A 24,260-nucleotide genomic window follows, 5' to 3' on the forward strand; every position below is an offset into this window, starting at 1 on the left:
CAATTTGCTGGCAAATTGAAGGGCAATTAGCGCATTCGAGTTGGCAAATAGCCCCCCGTTAGCCGTTACCCTGTATCTTTGTGCTTGTGTGAATATTCGTATGCATGTTTTTGTGTATATGTACACTGATGGACACAACAAGACCATCAAGCGACGGGCACTACTACTGTCATGTCAATAAGTTCTACCAACTTTGTGGCATGAAATACACTGAGACGCACACAGAACTGATAATTTCAATAAAAGCTTATTTTAGTGATTTTGTCGTTAGTTTGTGTAGAATAAAAGTGTTGATCACTTCATTTTCGGAAAAAGAACGGGTTTCGTTGCAGTCGAATGAGGTAAATGCACAGCAGGACGCTAATCTCTGCTTCTTGAAATATGTTCTGCGTGACACAAAATCGCGTAGAGCAACAGAAAAATCAACGCCGTTGAAAATAATCATTTCAAGGGATTTTCTTGTGGAAAAAATGGTTGGTTGGAGCTCCAGGAAAGTTTCACTAGACTAGTAGACACCTGGAAACTCGAGTGTAGTTTGCCATCTGTGAACGGTTTCGACATAGAATGTACACTCAAAATATTTTCTAATTGCGAAAAATTAATAAACTGAAATAATGAGTATTCGGAATGAAATAGAAGGAGAAGGCGATTTAATTAAAGTGAATAAATAAAACTAATTAGACGCATTTGACAATCACTCTTTCACTATGGGAAGGTTTATACACACACGTGACTTAAAAAATTTTGTCTCATATTCTTGCGCAAAAAGTGATTTGTGTAATTCGTTTGTTTGCGCGTAACGAATCAAATACCCCTCATACCGGCTTGTTCCTTCGTTCGTACCGGTCATAAATCTTGATAGTTCCTGGTATACCTAGAGTTTTTAAACAGCAACAGTCTTTCTCAAGACTACCTATATTTTCGCCCGATCAGTCTTTCTCAAGACTACCTACTTTTTCTACTCAATCAATCATTTTCAAGACTAAAACATTTTTCAAGAATAATTCAGCCCAAAGAAATATTTAATTTTTCCTACATGTCTGAGTCCCCCACAAAAGACCCTGTGCCAAATATTAAAAATAAATGAAAAGGATAACTTATCCACCCGAAAATTCAATTGATTGCGATGTTTTATCCGAATGTGAAGATGAATACAATTGTAAATTTCCTCGTATTGAAAAGAAAAAGCAACAGCGCCGATAACAGTGATGATTTCCGACTCCTTGCTTTCGGCGTTCCTTCCGGACGTGTAAGTCTCTTTTCAGATTGGCCGAAGAGGAGAATGTCGAGTTACAGTGTAGGACTCGATTGGCCAAAAACGACGCCTCCAGTATCTTACGGAGAAGTTGTATAAATTTTATTCATATGATTTCAAGACAGATAGATCATTCAAGGCTATTTTGAAAGGGTTACCGCAAGGTCAAAGTTTGGATGAAATACCCAACGAATTGAAAAATTTACTTGGCTTTTCTCCTTCACAAGTTATTCTAATGAAGAGAAAGGCTAGCGGCCATAACACGCCAGTACGCTCTGGAATTATCCAGGAGTTTAATAATTTGAAAGTAAAAGGTCACTTTATATTCCCCGTGTGAGCAAAGTGGGAACATTATAGACGACATGCGGGCAGAATTCAAAATCTGACCCAGTGTCGTAAATGCCAAGGCTTTGGGCACGGCACAAAAAATGTTATTTGGATTCCAAATGTATGATCTGTGGTGATAAATCGCACACAAAGGACACTTGTCCGGAGAAAAAACCACAAAAAGTTTCGAATTCGCTAATTGTAGCGAAAACCATAAATCGAATTTCTGGGCTTGTCCTACACGAGAAAAAATTATAAATTCTCGTTCAAAACCAACAAAATTGCCTACTTCTTCAGGTACACTTCAAGAGAACAAGTTTAAACATGTTAATCCGCTTCAAAATAGAATAACAACCTTTCGACTCATACAATGATCTTCTATCTCCGTCACACTATCCTACAATAATGTGTCATCTTATGCTTCAGTGGGAGGTAACACGGCCAAATTCGTTTGCACACAACGCTTGATTTGGTCCAATGGACCTAGGCAGCGTAACAGAAGAACAATTGGATTTCTTGCAACAATCAATGCTACAGCTGATGATTGCAATGTTAAGTTCTTCCTCCATGTTTAAAGCTTTTCAAACTGAGTGAGAATTTGCTTACAAAATTGTAATGAATTTAAATGACTTTAAATAATCCTTTTAATTTATTAAATTCCAATGCTTGTTCATTAAAAACGTGCGGGGGCGAATTTTCCAACTTCTTGAGAATACATAATGTGCATATAGCCGTTGTGACCGAAATTTTTTTAAAACCAAATATTAAATTGAACAGTAACTCTAATTTTGTTATTCATCAATTTGATCGAATTGTTGGATTCGGTGGAGGAAATAGCGGTTAATCACAGGATCAAACATTGCGTCCTACCGTCTCCTAACACCAAGGTGATCGAGAGTTTGAGTATCGAAGCCTTTTGCCTTTTCAGTACACTGGCGAGTAGCAGGATCTACAAAAAGAAATTAAGCATAGATTCACATCCCAGCTATACTCTTAAGAAATGAAAATTTCGCGAAAGAGGTTGATCAAATCAAGTCATTTTCCAAACCTTTCTGGAAACTTTCTAAGGTTCTTTAGAAACCTCAGAAACTAATTCCAACTTTGAAGGAAGGTGACCACATACTTCTAACAAACGAGAAAAAAGCCCGAAAACTGGCTCAACAGTTCCATAATTTCAAAGTTGTGAGTCCTATTGAAAACGAAGTCTTACAAAAATATGAAAACGTTTCAAATCAAGTATTGTCGCTAGGCGAGATCGTTGAATCATACTATGATGAGATCAAACCAATCATGAAAAAGATAAAAAATATGAAAGCTCCAGGTTATGATGGTTGGTCAAAATATTCAACAAATGTTTTGAATTAGCATACTTCCCTGAAAGATGGAAAAATGCCAAGGTTATTCCTATTTTGAAGCCAGATAAAAACCCAGCGGAAGCATCTAGCTATCGACCAATTAGTTTATTCTCTTCTATTAGTAAATTATTTGAAAAAATCATCCTAACTAGAATGATGTCACATATCTATGAGAATTCAATTTTGCTTCCCGAGCAGTTTGGATTTCGTATTGGACATTCAACTACTCATCAATTTGTGAGAGTAACTAACATGATAAAGGCAAATATCCCAGAGGGCTATTCCACTGGTTTTGCTCTTCTAGACACCGAAAAAGCCCTCGTGTATTTGGCACAATATGTGGTATTCAATTTTCCAATTTACATAATAAAGATAATTTAAAAAATATCTTACTGACCTTACAGGTATCTTCTTAGAATTGTAAATCTAATAAAAAAGGGTCAAGCGTCGCACCAATGCTATATAATATTTGTACCTCTGATCTTCCAAATCTACAATTGAACAAATAAATGACGCCAAATCACAGATTTCGTAACCCTTATCTAAAGCAGATAGACCAATATCTGCACGAATGTAACTTTAACTACCTGGACACCTCAACAAAGTTGAATTTCAAGCAGTATGCTTTATCACTATCACGGTGTGTATAATAGAACAATATTATGGCAAAAAATAAGCATCGCTGAATTGTTCATTATTGGATGAAAGAAACTTTAACCTTTAATTTAAAACTAATTCGGAAATAATCCACCGAGGGATTCAGAACAATTTTTTTATAAGTTCAAATCTAAATATCATGATTTATGAAACATACTATATTAGGCTGTCCCAAAAAAAAATCGATGTTCGAAAAGTCATGGTGCTCAACCCTATGATGAACGATAAGCATATTTTAAGCACTTTTGTAGAACAAGTCAAGTTTCTAAAAAAATCACCTAAAGGTCCCGCGATCGCGATTTATAAAAAATGTCCATTTTTTAGTAAAAATCGTACAAAAGCATTTTTCGCAATTTTTTCAAAGTCCGATTATTTTTTAAATATTTCTTTATTTTTTGTGAATCTTGGAGAATAAATCCCATTTAAGAGTTTTTTAGAAAAAGTGCTTATATCAATGATAGAACGAAGCGATCAATGGTCAATAATTAAACAAAGCGAAAACAATATTTTTTCAGTCAATTTTGAAGAAAATTCACACAAAACAAATATCAATATTTTTTCAGTGAACCAAAGGCATGTACTGGAAAGCACTGTTCATTACAAAAGTTTTCTTGAATAAGTATTCTGATAATTCGGTCGGGGAGCTGAGACATAGAATTTTTAGTGAATACTTTCAAACCATGAAACTTCTCAACCGTAACTTGACAAGTATAGGCATTTTGGGTGTCAAATAAAAAGGATTTCTCTCTATCTTACACAATTTTTTCATATGTGGAACTTACCATCTTATTCTAAGGTAGTTATTGAGACATTTATGGAATCAACAACTTTTTCCAATAAGAAGTGATGACTTTAACCCTTTACAAGGCTCAGAGTTTGGGGCTATTAATGAATGTTATTTTAATAGAAACACGGTTCTTTCACTTTGTTCAGAATATATTTACATTTATTTCGCTTGTTTTGAGAATATGCTTGCTACCACCCGTTAGAAATCCCCAGTCTTCGTAATGTTTGATGTATTTCCAACGAGGTTGGTGCAAATATAAAGACAAATCAAGCTGGATCAAAAATTCAGAAAGAAATTAAGGTAGGTTACTGAATATTTGCTGATTAACAGTAAATAACCACTGGATTCTGAGGATAAGTTGAAAAATGAGCTACAAATTACAGACGTTCATTTATTCATTTTTTTTTCTTTACAATTTTTACTACTCAAACCAAAATTTTCGGATTAATCATAGTTGTTTTTACAAATTTGCATCTCCAACTTATAGAGTAGGGTGTCTCAAAATGACATCATGTTAAAAAAGTCATCGGGCTCAGTTCTTAAATGAAAGGTTAGGGTATTAGGACCACTTTCTTCTTCGGAGTCAGTTTGCCAAAACGCTTCCTACTGGTGGCGACTTTTGATTTTTTGAAAAATGGGCTTATTTTGGATAAAATTTCAAATTTATGCCTGTTGAAGCGGTCCTGCACTGTCTTAGATATTTTTTCAGCATTTTTTATTTTTTTGGAGATCCAAACGGAGAAGTTTGGTTAGTTAGTTTGTTCAAATTTTGAATTATAAGAGCGGCAGAGCCATTAAAACTTAGTAAAAAGTGAAATTTTTGGTGTTTTTCAGTATTTTTTCTTCAAAACTGGGTATCTACAAAATTTTAAAAGTACAGAAAACACGTTATATAGTTGAGCCGAATTCAGGGGCGTAATTTATATAGGCAAATTTTCCAGCTTTGAAGCGTATTGTTTTAGGCATGTACGCTTACCTCTTGAGGCGCATCTAGAATGGCTAATTTAAATTGAAACATTTTCATAAAACGTATCGATATTTTCTAAATTATATCAATTCACATTCAAATATTACTTCTCCCGCTAATTTGACATTGCTCGGTAGATGCACTAGCTCCGCTCGCTTATTTCTCCAGAACCGTAACAAACCACACAGCTTTTAGTGTAACAATTGATTTTGGAAAATTTCCTTCCAGCTACTTGTTCTAATGATAGGCACGGAACATTTCCACAATGGCATACCTGCTTTCGATTGGTACCTTTCCCACGTCAAGCAGCACCCATAAATGGGTAATTGTGCCTTGACATGAACATGAAATGGAACAACGAAACGTTTATCGAGCAGAACGTAGGGGAAGATGGGGTAAAATGCGCCTACTAAGAAGATATTGTATTTTAGATTCAGATCGTCATTCGTTATCGAATTTGAATAAATCCTTCAACTATTATATTACTGTGTTATAGCAATCAAAATGTTCTACGAAATATAAAAAAAAAACTTTAAAAATTGGCCCTTGCGAGACAAACTATGGCTGCTTTCACCCAGGTAGTGTGTTCTACCCGATCTACCCCTAGATCTATTAAATAGCTCCTGTGTAGGTTACTTACAAATTTGCATCTACTGAAGGTCCTACCATTAACAACCACCCGGGACCACCACACCCATCAAACCAATACCGGCTTCCAATCTGTCTTTGAGAGAAAAGTTGAAACAGTTCAAAAGGTCACAGACGTGAGGGCGAACCTATTCCGAGGCGGTAGTTTCATGTAGGTGCTATGGATATATGTATGCCGGCATGTGGATGGATGTGGGATAGCAGGGTGTAAAGAAAATGAAAAGTTGCGGCAAAAACTTCTTGATTGATGGGAATTCCTGTCCCTGTCATTTGTATCGAGCAGTGTCTAGCGCTGTGAAGCGATGTTACGTTTTACCGGAACAGAACTCTTTAGTAGTTCCGTTTGGAATATTCGATTGAATCTATCTGTCTTTGGTAGAGAAGAGCTCTGAAATATTGATTGCACACATTCTCTTGTGGGGTGTTACAACTTGTAATTTACAATGTTTATCATTCATTCCTTAATGTTTGGTACATCAATTTAGAAATGTGACTCAATTTGGATATTTTCTGTGTTATTTGTTAATCGGGAAAAAATGATTTTGAATTAAATTCCATGATGAACATTTCAGTCCCGACCGGATTGCTATCGGTTGAGTGACGGTTGGTACGAGACTTTTTTGAAGTAGAATACTTCTAACGTTTCAATATGGGGTCCCGTTTCAAAAATTTCAGTTGAGAAATTTTCCCAGGTTTGAAATACGAGTATCTTCCGTTCTACTGGACGAAATCGCAATATTTTTGCACTATCTGATCGGAAATTTGTGCACGTATTTCGTATTAAATTTCGGAATTACTGCGACTACTGTAAATAAACCAAAACAAGGATTTTCAGAAAATCCTTCGGAAACAGCGAGGAAAATGCGCAATTTGCCAGCATATCCCACGCAGAGCCGTCAAAAAGGAGCATGTAAGCGTTTCATTACATACGGGAATGTTATATATACAGGTCACACGAGCTTGTTTTGTATCAGTGGGTGCTCGCTTACCACACGAGCAACATGCTCGTCCGGACGGTACAATGAGCGGTATCATGTTTGCGTTCCCGTACCAAGCGTCATCGCAAGGTTCTTCGTGATAAAATCCAGGGAATCACCAAATTCGGCGTCTGGCTCGTCGTGGTGGTGTAAAATGCATCTCCAATTTAATCTACGAATGCTGATGGTGTGCAGAAAAATGTCATCCGAGATGCCGTGACCTACACTGAACACGCCAAGCGCAAAACCGCAATGAATGTCGTCTATACTCTGAAGCGGCAGGGACGCACTTTGTATGGATTTGGAAGTTGAAAAGGTAGAACTCACTTGTATCATTATAAAAAAGGCCCTTTTCAGGGCCACCAAAACCATTTCAAAGAATAAGTTTGCATTTTCTGTTTCATGGACTGTTTCTCCCTGGAGAGCAATTTGGGTTAAACCCTAAATTATGATTTATTTCAGTACGTAAATTGCAAATATGGTCAGAAACAAACTGGAGTGAAGTGGAAAACATTTTTACTAGGCGCATTCAAAAAAGGTTTCAATTCTCAAACATTTTACCAAGGTGCCGTATTACATTACTCTCTTTACCCTGAGTGTTCGATAATCTCCGTAGTGGACACACAATTTCAATTTTGTTCTTTATCAAAAATATGTGGTCGACCAACGAAGGGGTGGAGCTTCGAAGAACACATATTGAGGACAACACAAAAAAGGACGAGCTTACATTGTGCTGTAGTCAGGTATAAAAACTCAGCATGCTGTTGCTCACGCTCAGTTCGTTTCCAGCATCAGCATGCAGCAGTTCGTTTGCAGCATCTCCCGCAAAATTCAAACCGCCGTCCGTTTGCTGCTGTCAGAAGAGTTGGCCAAGCACGCCGTCTTCGATGGCACCAAAACTGTTACCATATACACCAGCACCAAGTAAATTTCGAACACTGCCCAAAGAAAAGGCCCTTTTCAGGGCCATCAATTTATCGACAAAGAATGAAATTGAAGTTTTGTTATTACAAGCATCAGCTTGTCAAGAGCGTTGGATGGTAAGTGAGCCACTTGTGAACAATACCGTCGCTTTCACGAGAATGGCACAAAATCAAAAGTTATTTGTGATTTATAGACATTTTAGTGTAATGATTCAATTTACAAAAATCGAACGTTTTCTAACGTTTCGATATAGGTGCTCCGTTTCAAAATTTTCGGCCAGAATGCTGCCTGTTTTTTCAAACGTGAAAATCTGCTGTTGTATTGAATGAAAACCTTCGATTTTTGCGCTGATTGGAAATAGTTGTGACTAATTCTGTAGAATGTACAATTACTGAAATAACGGATTTTGTGAAAGCAGTGGTTGGTCCGTACAATTCGATTCCAAGCGAGCCAGACTAGTTTTCGTTGGAAGGTCCACCTCTGACAATAGAAGTAAACTATTTTATTTTGAATTCAACTACAACTTCCTTGAAAACAGCACAGCTAAAAAACTTTTGGGAAAAACGCGCAAACCTAAATTTTCCACTATAATGGAAATTGCCTGTGCCCAGCCGCACTGCATCATCAAGATTGATAGTAATTCAAGCCGGGAGGAAAGAGGTTGTAAGGCAATGGAAAACGAAAATTTCATTTATATCTTACTGGAATATAATTGGCTGGTCCTGAAAAGAACTTGTTGGTTTGTGGTTTATATTGGGTCACAATTTAGGCCTACTCGATTGCTGATAGCTGTGAATTTCTCGCAGGGCGACAGTTTCTGTTCAGTAGTGATGAGGCTTCCTAACGCCAACCGTGACTGGGGCACTTTTTCACGGCCTTCGTTGCTTACTGCTTGCGGGGAGGCTTTCCTCCGGTGGACTTACGAGCGGTATGTTTGGTACGGGCCATTTATCAACAAAGAATCGAATTGACATTTTGTTATTACAAGCATCCGAAAGTAGCTTGCCAAGAGCGTTCGATGGCAAGTGAGCTACTTGTGAACAATATAGTAGATTTCACGTAGAATGACACAAAATAAAAAGTTATCATTTGTGTGTTTGTTTACAGTTTCGTGTTTACTAGGCGCATTCAAAAACGGTTTCAATTCTCAAACATTTTACCAAAGTGCCGTATTACATTACTCTTTTTACCCTAAGTGTTCGATAACCTCCGTATTGGAAACACAATTTCAATTTTGTTCTTTATCAAAAATATGTGGTCGACCAACAAAGGGGTGGAGCTACGAAGAACACATATTGAGGACAACACAAAAAAGGACGAGCTTACATTGTGCTGTAGTCAGGTATAAAAACTCAGCATGCTGCTGTTCACGATCAGTTCGTTTGCAGCATCAGCATGCAGCAGTTTGTTTGCAGCATCTCCCGCAAAATTCAAACCGCAGTCCGTTTGCTGCTGTCAGAAGAGTTGGCCAAGCACGCCGTCTTCGATGGCACCAAGTAAATTTCGAACACTGCCCAAAGAAAAGGCCCTTTTCAGGGCCATCAATTTATCGACAAAGAATCGAATTGAAATTTTATTACAAGCATCAGAAAGTGGCTTGCCAAGAGCGTTGGATGGTAAGTGAGCCACTTGTGAACAATATCGTCGCTTTCAAGTCGAATGGCACAAAATAAAAAAGTTATTTGTGTGATTTGTAGACAGGTTAGTGTAATGATTCAATTTACAAAACCTATTTTAATCCACCTAGCGGTGCAATTGTGCCTTTCTCAATCATGGATCACGAGAATGTGTGCGTTGTTTATATTCATTAAAAGCTTTTAAATGCATATATTACATTTTATTATTATACATCACATGACAACTATATACAGGAAAATAAATCATTATTCGAGTTCTAAAATTTTGAAAAAGAAAAAAACAGCCACGGTAATATTGAACTGAAATACCTTTCTATTGAGAAAGGCAAAAAGGTGCGAAATCGTCAGTCCCAAAAAGTCGATTTTTACAAAAAAAAATTTTTCGAGGTAACATAAAATCTCGACGTTTCATGCATTTTACAGATGTTTGGCATCAAAAATACGAATTCGATTTCTGAAATTTCATGAGGTCCCACCTTTGAAAAAAAATTTGAGTTCCGGCTTATATGGGAATTTCATATGTGACCGGACGGTTTAGTCTATATGTCCGGAACCATATAAGCGATCCGTATGAAATTTTATAGACATCTATGGGGATATTATAGCTATCATTTGGGACTAAGTTTGTGAAAATCGGCCCAACCATTTCAGGGAAACTGATGTGAGTTCGTAAATTTTGAAAGATGGCCGCTTTTCCCGGGCACTTCCGGAACCGTCTATGGTGGTCAATGTAGTCAACGAAAGTTTGGTTGGCCGTTGGTGACCTAGAACAGCAAATTTAAGTTGTTTGAGAGACATTTTAGCGAAATTTTTACCTTTTTTGCTTTCATCGGAGTATCGGTTTGAATCACAATTTGCTATGTGATCGCACGCCACAACCTGTAACTCCGGAACCGGAAGTCGGATCGGGATGAAATTAAATAGCCATTTACGGGGACGCAATACCTTTCATTTGAGGCCAAGTTTAGTCGAATCGGTCTAGCCATCTCCGAGAAACCGATGTGACTGTTATTCTGAATTTAGATATTTCCGCCGGGGCTTCCGGAACCGATGATGGTGGCCAATGTGGCCAAATAGACTTTGAATGGATGTTAGTGACCTAATACTACAAATCGAAGCAGTTGTGGTCATATTTTGGAAAAAATTTCACCTTTATACATTCATTGCAGAATTTATTAAAATCGACATTTTCTGCGTGTTCGTACTCATCACCCTGTAATTCCGGAACCGGAAGTCGGATCCATTAGAAATTCAATAGCAGCCTATGGGAACGTTGCACCTTTCATTTGGGATTAAGTTTGTAAAAATCGGTTCATCCATCTCTGAGAAAAGTGAGTGAGATTGTGTTCGCGTACACACACACAGACGCACATACACACACACATACATACACACACACATACATACACACACACAGACATTTGCCGAACTCGACGAACTGAATCGAATGGTATATGTCACTCGGCCCTCCGGGCCTCCGTTAAAAACTCGGTTTTCAGAGCAATTTCAATACCTTTCTATTGAGAAAGGCAAAAAATTTCGTGATAACATAAAATCTCGACGTTTCATGCATTTTAAAGATGTTTGGCATCAAAAATACGAATTCGATTTCTGAAATTTCATGGGGTCCCCCCTTTGAAAAAAATTTTGAGTTCCGGCTTATATGGGAATTTCATGTGTGACCGGACCGTTCAGTCTATATTTCCGGAACCATACAAGCGGTCCGTGCGAAATTTTACAGACATCTGTGGGGATAATATAGCTATCATTTGGGACTAAGTTTGTGAAAATCGGCCCAACCATTTCCGAGAAACTGATATGAGTTTGCTAGTTATGAAAGATGGCCGCTTTTCCCGGGCACTTCTGGAACCGTCTATGGTGGTCAATGTAGTCAACGAAAGTTTGTTTGGCCGTCGGTGACCTAGAACTGCAAAGTTAAGTTATTTGAGAGACATTTTAGCGAAATTTTTACCTTTTTTGCTTCCATCCGGGGTATCGGTTTGAATCACAATTTGCTATGTGATCGCACGCCACAACCCGTAACTCCGGAACCGGAAGTCGGTTGGGGATAAAATTTAATAGCCATTTACGGGGACGCAATACCTTTCATTTGAGGTCAAGTTTAGTCGAATCGGTCTAGCCATCTCCGAGAAACCGATGTGACTGTTACTCTGAATTTGGATACTTCCGCCGGGGCTTCCGGAACCGATGATGGTGGCCAATGTGACCAAAGAGACTTTGAATGGCTGTTAATGACCTAGTACTACAAATCGAAGCAGTTGTGGTCACATTTTGGAAAAAATTTCACCATTATACATTCATTGCAGAATTTCTTAAAATCGACGTTTTCTGCGTGATCGTATTCATCACCCTGTAATTCCGGAACCGGAAGTCGGATCCATTAGAAATTCAATAGCAGCCTATGGGAACGTTGCACCTTTCATTTGGGACTAAGTTTGTAAAAATCGGTTCATCCATCTCTGAGAAAAGTGAGTGAGATTGTGTTCGCGTACACACACACAGACGCACATACACACACACACATACATACACACACACATACATACACACACACAGACATTTGCCGAACTCGACGAACTGAATCGAATGGTATATGTCACTCGGCCCTCCGGGCCTCCGTTAAAAAGTCGGTTTTCAGAGCAATTGCAATACCTTTCTATTGAGAAAGGCAAAAATGTAGAATGTTCAATTACTGAAAATAACAGTTTTTGTGAAAGCAGTGGTTGGTCCATACAATTCGATTCCAAGCGAGCCAGACTAGTTTTCGTTGGAAGGTGCATCTCTGACAATAAAAATAAACTATTTTATTTTGAATTCAACTACAACTTCTTTGAAAACAACACAGCTAAAAACTTTTGGGAAAAACGCGCAAACCTAAATTTTCCACCATAATAAAAACTAGTGCCCCCGCCGCACAGCATCATCAAGATTGATAGTTATTCAAGCCGGGAGGAAAGGGAGAGGGAGGTTGTAAGGCAATGGAAAATTTCATTTATAATAATAATACTTTATAATTGGCTGGTTCTGAAAACAACTTGTTGGTTTGTGGTTTATTTTGGGTCACAATTTAGGCCCGCTCGATTTCTGATAGCTGTGAATTTTTCGCAGGGCGACTGTTTCTGTTCGGTAGCGATGAGGCTCTTAACGCCAACCGTGACTGGGGCACTTTTACACGACCTTCGTTGCCAACCAGCCCCCTGTCAAGGACGACGTCTCTGTACAGCCAGCATCACTGCCATGAAAGGCAAAACATTGATTTTGAACCGAATGATTAGAAGCTGTATTTAGTTACAAAATGTCGATTAAATTAAATTATTAAATCATCCCACAAGATGCAAAACGTCGTGTGGAATGCTTGAATATCGAGCATAGTGCCGAACATAATTCTTTGTTTGGGGCTTTATAGCTATAACGCCCCATATATGTCGGTCGCTGTCAAACTCCATATGATGGTATAGGGTTGCCAGGGGGTTGTTGCCAACTGCTTGCGGGGAGCCTTTCCTCCGGTGGACTTACGAGCGGTTTGTTTGGTACAGGCCATGTAGCGAAAAATGCTGATCTGCTACTTCTCTGATGCTGGTAGTAGGACGACGGTCAAACGCTCGTTTGCGTGCCTTCATTCATAAAAGTTCAACAATATTTTCAAAGAATGTTGCAAATTGTCAACTTGATAATTCCAAAAATACTCCAAATAAACTATGAATGTGCTAAAGTCGACAAAATCGCATAGAAATTGCTTATTCCAGAGCAGAATTTACCGGTCTAAAGTGTATTCTACTTCACTCCGGTTATGTCTCTGACATTACCCACCCATCTTTTTTCATTTGGTAACGACTGAGGATCATTCAGTCCGCTTCTTTGATTGTCGCTTTAGTTCATATTATATCACAACTGATGTTCTAGTGCGGATTATTGATTGCTTCGATTCATTCCCTCGGCCTATGGATTACGGTAGCAAAACCATCTTTCCTGTCTTCTCGTTTGCGGTACTGACTATTCAGCCATGCAACCAACTTCACCGCATTAGTCTAACATACAATTAATGATTCTTACAGGGCAGATAGTGTAACTGTTCAAATTCTAGTACGAAAAATGCTGGATGGCAGAAGTCATTTGAAATGTCAGACAAATGCAACATTTTCTTCTGTTGCCAAATGAATTCTTCCACTATCACTGTTCAGGATTACCATATGAGAATCCAAAGAATATGTTAGCGCTTCCCTAGTCCAGCACGACAGATTTGTGTACCTAGCGCGCTACGCTTCTATGAATGACGTCATCATCGACTATTTAAACGGACGAATTTCGCCTACCAGCTCATTTGTCAGTTGAACAGCTGGCGAAGCAGATCACTGCGCTGTGTGTTTTCACAGCCAGTGTAGCTGAGTTAGAAGTCCGTTACACTGCCTGTGGAGGTACGCTACCCAGCGAATGCGACTGAGCTTGACCGTTCAAACACTATGCTATCTTTTGTGTTGTGCTCGTTTCCAGCACACTTTTATGTATAATTATTCGTACACAAAATAGTTTGTACATGCGAGCTCCATTTGCAAACACGGTTAACATAGTGTCGTGGTGTTAGTTGTCTCTTTCGCTCTACCCATCATTATCAGCGTTGATTCATTTTGCTTTGTGCACTTGGGTTTAATGTTTGAGGAGAATGTGTGGGTAGGTAGATCTAATTTGTTACTAAATTGCACAACTAAAGTTTATTATTTACGTTCGATCAATTTATTGATTCATTTCCCCATCACGTGATTTTTTCCACTCAGCCTATAGTATTTTGATTCTACTAATAGGTACATACTACTATTTATGAATGAATACACTGCCACTTGAAAAACCGTTGCAAAAACGCATCTTGTCCATATATAAAATTGTTATCGATTCTTGTATATTTATAGTTTCGATATATGATAAAGACCACTTCATTCGCTATATTTGTATGGGTACTTTAGGAAAGTTACTAAGGAAAGAAATAATGGCAAAATATAACTAGAATGCTTGGTCTATACATGAAATGTGATTATATTGTTTAAAATTTGATTTTTCTTCACTGGTCCGGGTTTTTTACCACACACAATCGAAAAGTTTTTACAAGCTTATCTTATGCTATAAAGATTTAGTTCCAGATATTAGTTCGGTCACAGTTTTCTGTCTTCTTTCTTCAGATCTTCATAAATAAGTTAAATCGGATTCGATCACCTACTACAAATGAAATGACCTGATAACCAAGAAGGTTTGGTTTAATATGTAATATTCGATGTTGATTGGTTGTGATTAAACCATACGTAAGAAATATGTTTGATTTATTATAACTGTAAATATACTAAGAAAATAAATATTTTACATTAAGTAGTATAGTCCTACGTCTACAGCTCGTGCAACCCCATAGGGCTGCCGCTTGTAGTTTTTAATAATAATTTAATAATACATTTCTATTTCAATGTGAGTAAATATCATAAAGTTAACGCTATACACATATTGACTTTGCTAACACCTTCCGTGTTCCATTCACACACGACGAAAATTTATCAATTTCTTATGTTGAAGTTATAAGTGTGCTCATTAGAGTGACAAGAACAAAATGGCTCATCGGTCCACCCCTGAGTCGATTTCTAGTGCGACCAGGAGGGTTTGCTCCAAATTGGAACTAAATCGGACAAGCCTAGCTACCGTACAATAAAAAAATAAATTCAAATGATACTGAGCTTGGCCAACATCCTCTAAGAAATGTCATGCTTGACATCCGCTAGAAAATCTATTCCATATCCATTTCATATAAATCCTACTGTCTTGCTGCGTATGACGAATCCTATCTGCTGTATGTCGTTGATTCTTTATCATTAGAAGAACCGTTTATATTACGTGGAAAAAAAACTCTAACTCAACATACACAGGATGGCATTTTTTGCTCCTTCTACATACAGCTGCCGCCTTACGTTTTTTTTCTTCGTCTGCTCTGGATCAACTACGGCGAGATGGGTAAACGGTTTCCTCACGGGAGTACTTCCATTTCCCACGCTTCTCTGGGTTCTTCCGGGACCACCTCTTTTTCTAGTACTCGACGAGCGGTTCTATTATTATTCTTTGAGTTGGATACTGAGAATGCCTAGCCTGCTCTGTTGGTTGGTTGGTTGGTTGGCGGAGGTTGAATCCATTTGAATAATATGTGTATAGTGTCAGGCAGACGAGAGCATCCGCAAAAGGGAAAACGTTGCGTCATTTTCAGGAATGAGGAACAAATAAAGGGAAGCAAATTATTTCATTTCAATCTTTCTCCTTGCGTCACTTCCGGAAAAGGATTAGATTTTTGTCGGTGGAAAAAAAGGCTGTCAATGGTTGCTATGAATGAGGCATATCCTTCGCTTGCTATTCCGCTAGGTAGGTGGAGTTTATAGACTTCGACCGAGTGACTTTGAGCTTTTAGAATATATTTGGCCTACTGTTCGGGGGAAGGTGTAGGTACTATAGATTAGATAGATTTTGATGCTGTTTTAACCAAAATTGCATTAATTGCGTAGAAGAAATCAGCGATCATTTAAGCAAAACAAATTTTACTTGTACCTAAGATCTCGGCAAGAACTTGTTTGCACGACTGTTTAGAACTCGGAAAAAGCTGATATTCGTTAAAAATAAACTAAGTATGTATATTGAATTAAAAATGTATCTCTTTCTAGAGTTCAGTTCAGTGCAACACCTGGAACTGAGCTTATTAGGTCTTTAAATTTAAAGGAGTACAGTTTGTCCGTGCGATGAAAAGAAAGCTTTTCACAGCTACAGCAATCTTTCCTGGGGTGGTAGAGGGGGGTGAGTTAAGGGTAAATGAAATAATTTCTATGCAAATTACTTTCAATAGTCGCTTCTATTTCATGTAGCAACTCGCTGAACAAAGTGCCGCTCTAGGATGCCGCATTGCTTCCAACATTGTATTTAGTACCTAGTTAAGCGTTTTCTTAAACTGGGTTAAAATAAGTTTTACACTGCTTTCCTGAACTGAAGCATGGCCGTCTTTAGGACATTCTCGGAACCGGGTATGATTGAATTTGAAGATTCCTGTGATAGATATCGATTATCGATATCGGACCTTTAAATTTTATGGGCACGCATTAAATGCGAATTCATGCAAAGAGGATGTGGGGGTAAGCCTGACATCCCACGACTTTTTCTAGAAAACAGAATTTAATCGTTGAATAATGATTATTAGTATGGATATTTTGAGCATTTGAAACACATTGATATAATACAGTATCACCAAATTAAGAAAAATCAACGTTGATACATGGAACAATAAAAGTCAATAACAAAAATTTAATTAATGAATTGAACAAAATGGATAAATTAAACAAAATAAATTATTTTATCGTAAAATAACAAGAATAAATGAAATGAATAAAATGAATAACCGAGCCGTATATCCTTGATGTCTTTACAATAGTTAAAAAAACACTAAAAATGCCTCTCTGTCGGGTCTTGTTGACGCACTTTGCCGCTGCGTGTTAAAATTTGCTTCCTTGGGGACGTGAAGCATTAGTTGCGTTATCGATTTTGTTCTTATTTGTTTTCTTGTTCTTGTTCATCTTCGTCGGCATTTGTTTCGTTATTGATAATGCTAATTGTTGATTTGCAAGCTTTAAGCGCCATCGTAGTTACTTCGCTGTTGGTTAGTTAAACATTTGTTACTACCCCCGTCGTGGTAACAAATGCTGTGGAGTTTAGCAAAAGTTTGTCGTTTAGGGACCATCCATAAATGACGTAGCATTTTTTGGGTACTTTTTAACACCCCCCTCCCCCATCGTAGCATTTCGTCACAAACCTCTAAATACCCCCTGGTAATTACGTAGCTTAACGGTAACTCTCCCCCCCTCTTTCCCCGTAAATTTTTTTTTAAAAATAAAAAATTATGTTAGTTATTCCCCTTGAACGAAGCTACGTAGCCTGACATGACCCCCTACCCCCCCCCCCGTCGTCACACATCGTCACAAAATGCAAAATTCCCCCCTCCCCCATATAATGCTACGTCATTTATGGATGATCCCTTAGCAGATGACAGCTATGTGCCGATTTTTGTCGCCGTTGCGAAGACCTGGGCAAGAGAGCATCCAAGTATCATCGATAACGGTATTCACTTCTCCATATTTTGACACGCGTTATTTGATAACGCTGACATTAGTACGCGGTGCCAGATCATGTAGCCGTATCCCAATGGTTTCATCGTCTATATATGCTGGCATTGCCGTATTGAAAAGCAAATTATTCTGTTTGCCTAATGTTTAACATTTTAATGTATGTGGTAAAATTGCACTGCCGTAACAAAATATTATCAGTGTATTGTATTCAGGCAGCATTCGGTGCTTTGTTGATTTTTCCTCCGCCTTTGTGTATCTTTTGTGCAAACCTGTTTGTGCGAAACTGCCTGTTACTAGCTCGTTGTTTGTAATCGTCATAACCGTATTTTATTGTAAATAAAATTATGGTCAGTTTCCATTCGTCTCAGTAATGATTTCAAAGAGTGAGAGATTCAGAAGAGAACCGTCTTACTGTTGTCAATTCATTGGAGTGGGAACCGTAACTCAATAAGCATTGTTTACTGTTTGAACTGATAACCGTTTCATTCATTTGTCTAGTAGGTTTTCCATCAGTACCGTGATGGAGCTCATCATTGGTTTGATGTACTTCAAACGGGATCGGTGCGAATATAAAGACAAATCGAGCTGGATCGTAAATTCACAGATAAGTGAAGGTGGTTTACTGCATATTACTTACACTGAGAAATAAAAATATGCAGAGTTAGCATACTTTCTATTTACGTCTCTTTAACTCTGCTGTGATTTTTATGCATTTCCTACCATATACTTCCAGTAAGCATTCAATGAGTAGATAGACTGAATATGTCCAATACATAAAATTTACAGCAGAAGAAACGAGAGGCAGATAGAAAAGTATGCTTTCGATGAATAAATAAAGTTCTGCGTGTAATTAACAATAAATCACTCCTGGATTTTGAGGATAAATTGGTCAGTGTTAAGTCAGACCGGACTAAGTCGCAAAACATCAAAAACTTGATAAAGAAATTCTTCAGCTACCTGCGACGTTTGCCAGACTGTAAATATATAACAATAAACAAGAATTATGGCAAAAATAATGTCCAATTATAATGTAAAGGATGTTGCGATTCAAACTCTAAACTCGTTTTTCTCGAAATCAATATATTGTCACTTACCCAGCCAGCCTTTTTGATGGTTGTATCAAAGTTGAAGCTGAATAATACGTATTTATATTCCACCAAAAAAGTCGCCCTAAATGCACAAAAACGGCATATGCGTACCAAACTGGAGGCTATATACGTACATAGCTATGGAAATTGACGATTTCTGACAACAATATACACTAGACCTCTCCACATTTTGAAAAAGTTTTGAAATATACATGGGTCAGCTCAGATTGTTGTTCTAGGTGTGAATTTAAGAACTTTCGCCAAAAATGACTTAAATTGGACATGATTTAGAGGTGTCTCCAATCAAAAATCGTGTGTTTGCTATGTTTCCCCAGGAAGATCACTTACACTCTGATTTTATAGGCCCTACATGCCCATATATCATCAAAGGTTGTTCTTTACACGTATCTTAACATGTTTTTAACAGGTGAACATAGCTCTAATCGCAATAGAAAATTTGTTAGCTGGATTATTATATAGAAAAGAATATCAAAACCAAGGAAAATTAGTAGTATTTTGTCTATATTTTTGAAGTCATTGTGATGTATATCGAAGTCGTAGATATGTTTACGTTGCTTATTAACTATTCCTACACATAGGAACGACCACAATGACTTTATTAAATTATTAATCCGACATTGGTCAAAGTAAAATACGATCAAATGTGAGCAAAAATACGATTTTTACTGATTTAAATATTTGTAGCTATACGAATATAAGTTGTCAGTGCTCTACGACCAACTCCAATCGAACACGATTTAACTAAAACATCAATGCGATTTTGAATAAAAGGTCGTATTCAAATCATGTTTTTAGTAATATGCGATTACAAATCAATTTCTGCAGACTAAAATCGACTGTCATAACGATTTTGACTCTTTGTAGACATCTTTACGAGTCTTTTTCTACATTGTCATACGATTGATGGTTTGCTGGGAAAATCTGAACTGACCCATGCATATTTCAAAACTGTTTTCAAAATGTGGAGAGGTCTAATATACGCGTTAAGCGCGATAATTATTAGTATTAAACCGATTCTAGAAAATATATTTACGATTGCATAAGCAACACAATTTCACATTATATATGACATCCACTGCCCTTCTACGCATAATTGTTCCATGTATATAGGGAATCCCATAGAACATTGGACAAATATGCTTATAACGGCAGTCCATAACTAGTATACGATTTAAGAACACTATATACGATTAACTTTGATTCGTCGGTAAAGAAGATCAGTAAACATCAGGAACATCAATCATCTAAAATACCTAAAAAAGCGGAGTCTGGGGAGAAAAAACGGATGCTGTTTGAACGAATCGATGCCAAACCAACCTTACAGAGGATCTCATTGATTTTAGCTGGATTCGAATTTACAACGTTTGAATCGTAGAGCAGGACTTAATACACAGAACTATTTTAATTATTACGAGTGTGATAATATTTTGTAATCATATCTTATCTTCAAACAGAGAAACACTATTCTGATAAACATTCGCCATATATGCAGCAATCTATATATCCATATATGCAGTTTTTCTTATATGTTGTGATATATTAAGCCTTATTTAACTTTTTGAAGTCATTGTGATGTACACCGAAGTCGTACATAAGTTTGTGTTGTATAATGACTATTCTTACACACAGAAACAGCTTTGAAAAGCTAAAAATCCGAAACCGTTTGAAATACAATACGATGGAATGTGAACAAAAATACGATTTTGCTAAATTTGAATGTTTGTAGTTGTAAGTTGTCAACGCCCTACGACCAATGCCGATCGAACACATCATATACATCAATGCGATTCTGATCGAACCGTCGTTATAAAATCACGTTTCTTCCAATAAACGATATCAAATATACTGCGGCAGATTGAAATTGATTATCTAAACGGTTTAGATTTCTTGTAGACAATTTTACGAGTATTTTTCTACATTGAAGTACGATTTGTTGTTTACTGGGTAGTCCGATCTAATTTAACACGGACCAATTGAAAAATGAGACCACAGGTTACAGACGTACAGCCAAGAACGAAATTTATTTAAAAATTGGTGTAAAGTTTCAAATCGATATAAGTTGAGAATTGGTAACATAGAGGCAGGCTCGTGCGTAAAGGGGCGGTGTAAGGAGAAGGGGGAGCGGGCTCAAACCATTCTAAGAAATGCTTTGAATTACTTTTGAAATTTTCTTGATCAGGAAAAAATCGGTCAACGAGCTTGCAACATCAGCTAAAAATGAAAAACAACAAACGAACAACACAAAGCCGGAAACAATGGGGATAAGATTATCTAGAAAAATATCACCGCCTATGATCTGTCTTAGTGCCTGAGATCTAAATGGTTTACGAAAACAAGCATCGGCATCAGCAGAAATTCCGCTGCTGGAGAACTCTCAGAATCAACTAAATGGGACCAAATAAATAAGAACGAGTAGCTCCAAGAAAGGTAGTTGTAAAGACATGTAGGTCATTAAGGTCAGCTCCTCTGGATCGTTTCGCGTTTCGGCAGGTGCCCAGCAAACCATCAATCGTATAATAATGTAGAAAAACACTCGTAATGATATCTACAAAGAGTCAAAATCGTTATGACAGTCGATTTTAGTCTTCAGAAATTGATTTGTAATCGCATATTACTAAAAACATGATTTGAATACGACCTTTTATTCAACATCGCATTAATGTTCTAGTTAAATCGTGTTTGTATCGGAGTTGGTCGTAGAGCACTGGTAAACCTATATTCATATAGCTACAAATATTTAAATCATTAAAAATCGTATTTTCGGTCATATTTGATCGTATTTTACTTCGATCAATGTCGGATTAAAAACTTTAAAGTCATTGTGGTCGTTCCTATGTGTGGGAACACTCAGTAAGCAACATAAACATATCTACGACTTCGATATACATCACAATGACTTCAAAAAGTTAAATGCGACTTAATATATCACAACATATAAGAATCCCAATTTCACAAAATTACTGACGACTTTTTTCATATCTTTAAAATGAGTTTGCTGCATATATGGCGAATTTTTATTGGAATAGGGTTTCTCTACTTGAAGATAAGATATGATTACGAAATATGGTCACGCTTATAACAATTAAAATAGTTCTGTGTAGTAAGTCCTGTCCTACAATCCAAATGTCGTAAGTTCGAATCCCACCGAAACCTCTATGGGTTGGGCTTTGGTTCACAATCGACATTCGTTTTTTTTGGAGATGATTTATGTGCCAACTGTTCCCAATTTTTGATCTTCTTTACCAACGAATCAGAGTTAATCGTATATCGTGTTCCGGAATCGTATACTAGTTATGGATATCGCATATAATGCGAGATTGTTTCGCATATCCAATCGTAAATACATTCTCTGGAATCGCTTTCATACTAAAAATTATCGCGCCTAACGTGTATATTATTGTCATAAATCGTCAATTTCAATAGCTATGTACGTATATCGCCTCCAGTTTGGTACGCATATGCCAATTTTGTGCATTTTGTGCGACTTTTTTAGTGGGATATAACCCAGCAAATTAGCAATCGTATATAAAAGTTTACAATAAATTACAAATAATGACAGACTAAATCAAAATTACAAATAGTGTAAGCAAAAATTATGTTTTGTTGTAAAAATTTCACATAAAATGCAAATTTGTGATCGAAATACAATGTTGACTTGAAGTTATTTATTAGTCCACTACAACTTAAAACAAAATTGTATATGCGGAATAATAAAGACAATTTTGAAACATTGTATCGAAATTAATTTGCAATTGGATTAAACTGCAAAATCGATCAAAAAATAGTCACCTCCTTATAGCACTTCGCAAATTCTCTGCCAGACTAGTTCAATATTTGGCAATAAAAATGGCTTGAGTACAGAATGTACGTTGTGATTTGACAGGTATACAACGTATCATTGGAGTGCCATATTAAGGTTGGATTATGGTAGTTTTAGATCGTAATCACAAAGCGATAAAAATGATCAAATATAATCGTTGCTTGACAGTGTATAAATAGATGAGTACATAGCGGCTATGCTGGGAATACGAAGATCTCAGGTTCGAAACTTGGAAGTAAATTCGTTTAATAATTGATGTTCCAGTAACTCCAACCTCACCCATGAAAAACATATATCTACCAGTGTGGGCATAACTGTGTCTTATAACAGAATTATGGAAATTTCATCCTGTTTTTTTTTTATTTTTATAATATTAGTTTTAAAAAAATACTTCTTGTTACCACATTGGGGACCTTAAGCTGCATAAACCTTCATGTGTGATTGTAAAGTTGACCATATATAAACTGAAAATGATAAGCTAGATGATTGTATAATGCTTCTGATGAGATCAAAATTCGTCGTAAATCACATAGTTCTACTATACCGATTTGTTGTACGTATATGGCCTCCACTTTTGTTCCCATAGAAGAGTTCTGTGCATTTTATAAATCAATTCATATCGTTGAAGAGTACAGTTAATCAAATTGCAACTTATTAAAGTGAATCAAAATGTTGGCTGGGAAATGCGTATTATTCAATTGCAACTTGGATATACCATCAAAATGGCTGGCTGGGACAGCAGACCTCAGCAAGTTAAATATACCACGAAAGTTGGATAGCAAGCAAGAAACGGCTGCAATAGGAGACTACGAACATTTAACACAAAATAACAAGAGCAAGCGCACAATCCCTTCTGAAGTAATACCTAACGGTGACTGCGTAAGGATGATGGCTGGGAAGAACAAGAGGTTTAGGTTTAGTCGGTAAGTTTATTACAAATTACTGCAGTAAGAATCCGCCCTACCACGAGCCACAGGCAGCGGTGTCTGTTGAAGATCCCTTCTCGATAACAGACATTGTCCCAATTTGTTGAGCTGAGTCTATTGATAGAAAAGAATAAGCCCTCCAGACCTGAGAAAAGATCTTCAAAGTTTGAGGGTTGCTGTACCCATCTTTTGTAAGAAACGAATACAATTGACCCCTCCCCCTCTCTTTTAAAAATGTCCTGCGCACGGGCCTGTATAGAGGTGGAGGTAAAAACAGTAAAACTAGCAATTGTAAAAATAGTTGCATGACATGGCATGACGGCGGCTAGCAGAAGCTTTCGTTTGGGTTTTTTTTTCTAAACTATCCTTCTGAATTAGAGTTTTATGTAATGTTTACCGGGCGGTGGCAACTGTATTGCCATCTTTTTCGAAACGGATTTTATTACGAAATAAATGTAAATATATGCTAAACTAAGTAAAAGCCCAAATCTCTGGGCCTTATAAAGGGTTAAATATAGATACATGGTGTCTTCACCATTTTTCGTACTAATAGGTATTTGCTACAACTTTGCCGAAGACACAAAATCTCTATCTTAATTAATTCAGAAAATACATTACGTTAGTCACTTATAACTGAATTAAGCACTGAACAATATATCCCTATGGATGCGCAATCATAACGGCAAGCACTTCTCCCAACAAACTATACTTCTAAAGTTAA

Source organism: Topomyia yanbarensis, chromosome 3, assembly GCF_030247195.1.
Source record: "Topomyia yanbarensis strain Yona2022 chromosome 3, ASM3024719v1, whole genome shotgun sequence".
Lineage (NCBI taxonomy): Eukaryota > Metazoa > Arthropoda > Insecta > Diptera > Culicidae > Topomyia > Topomyia yanbarensis.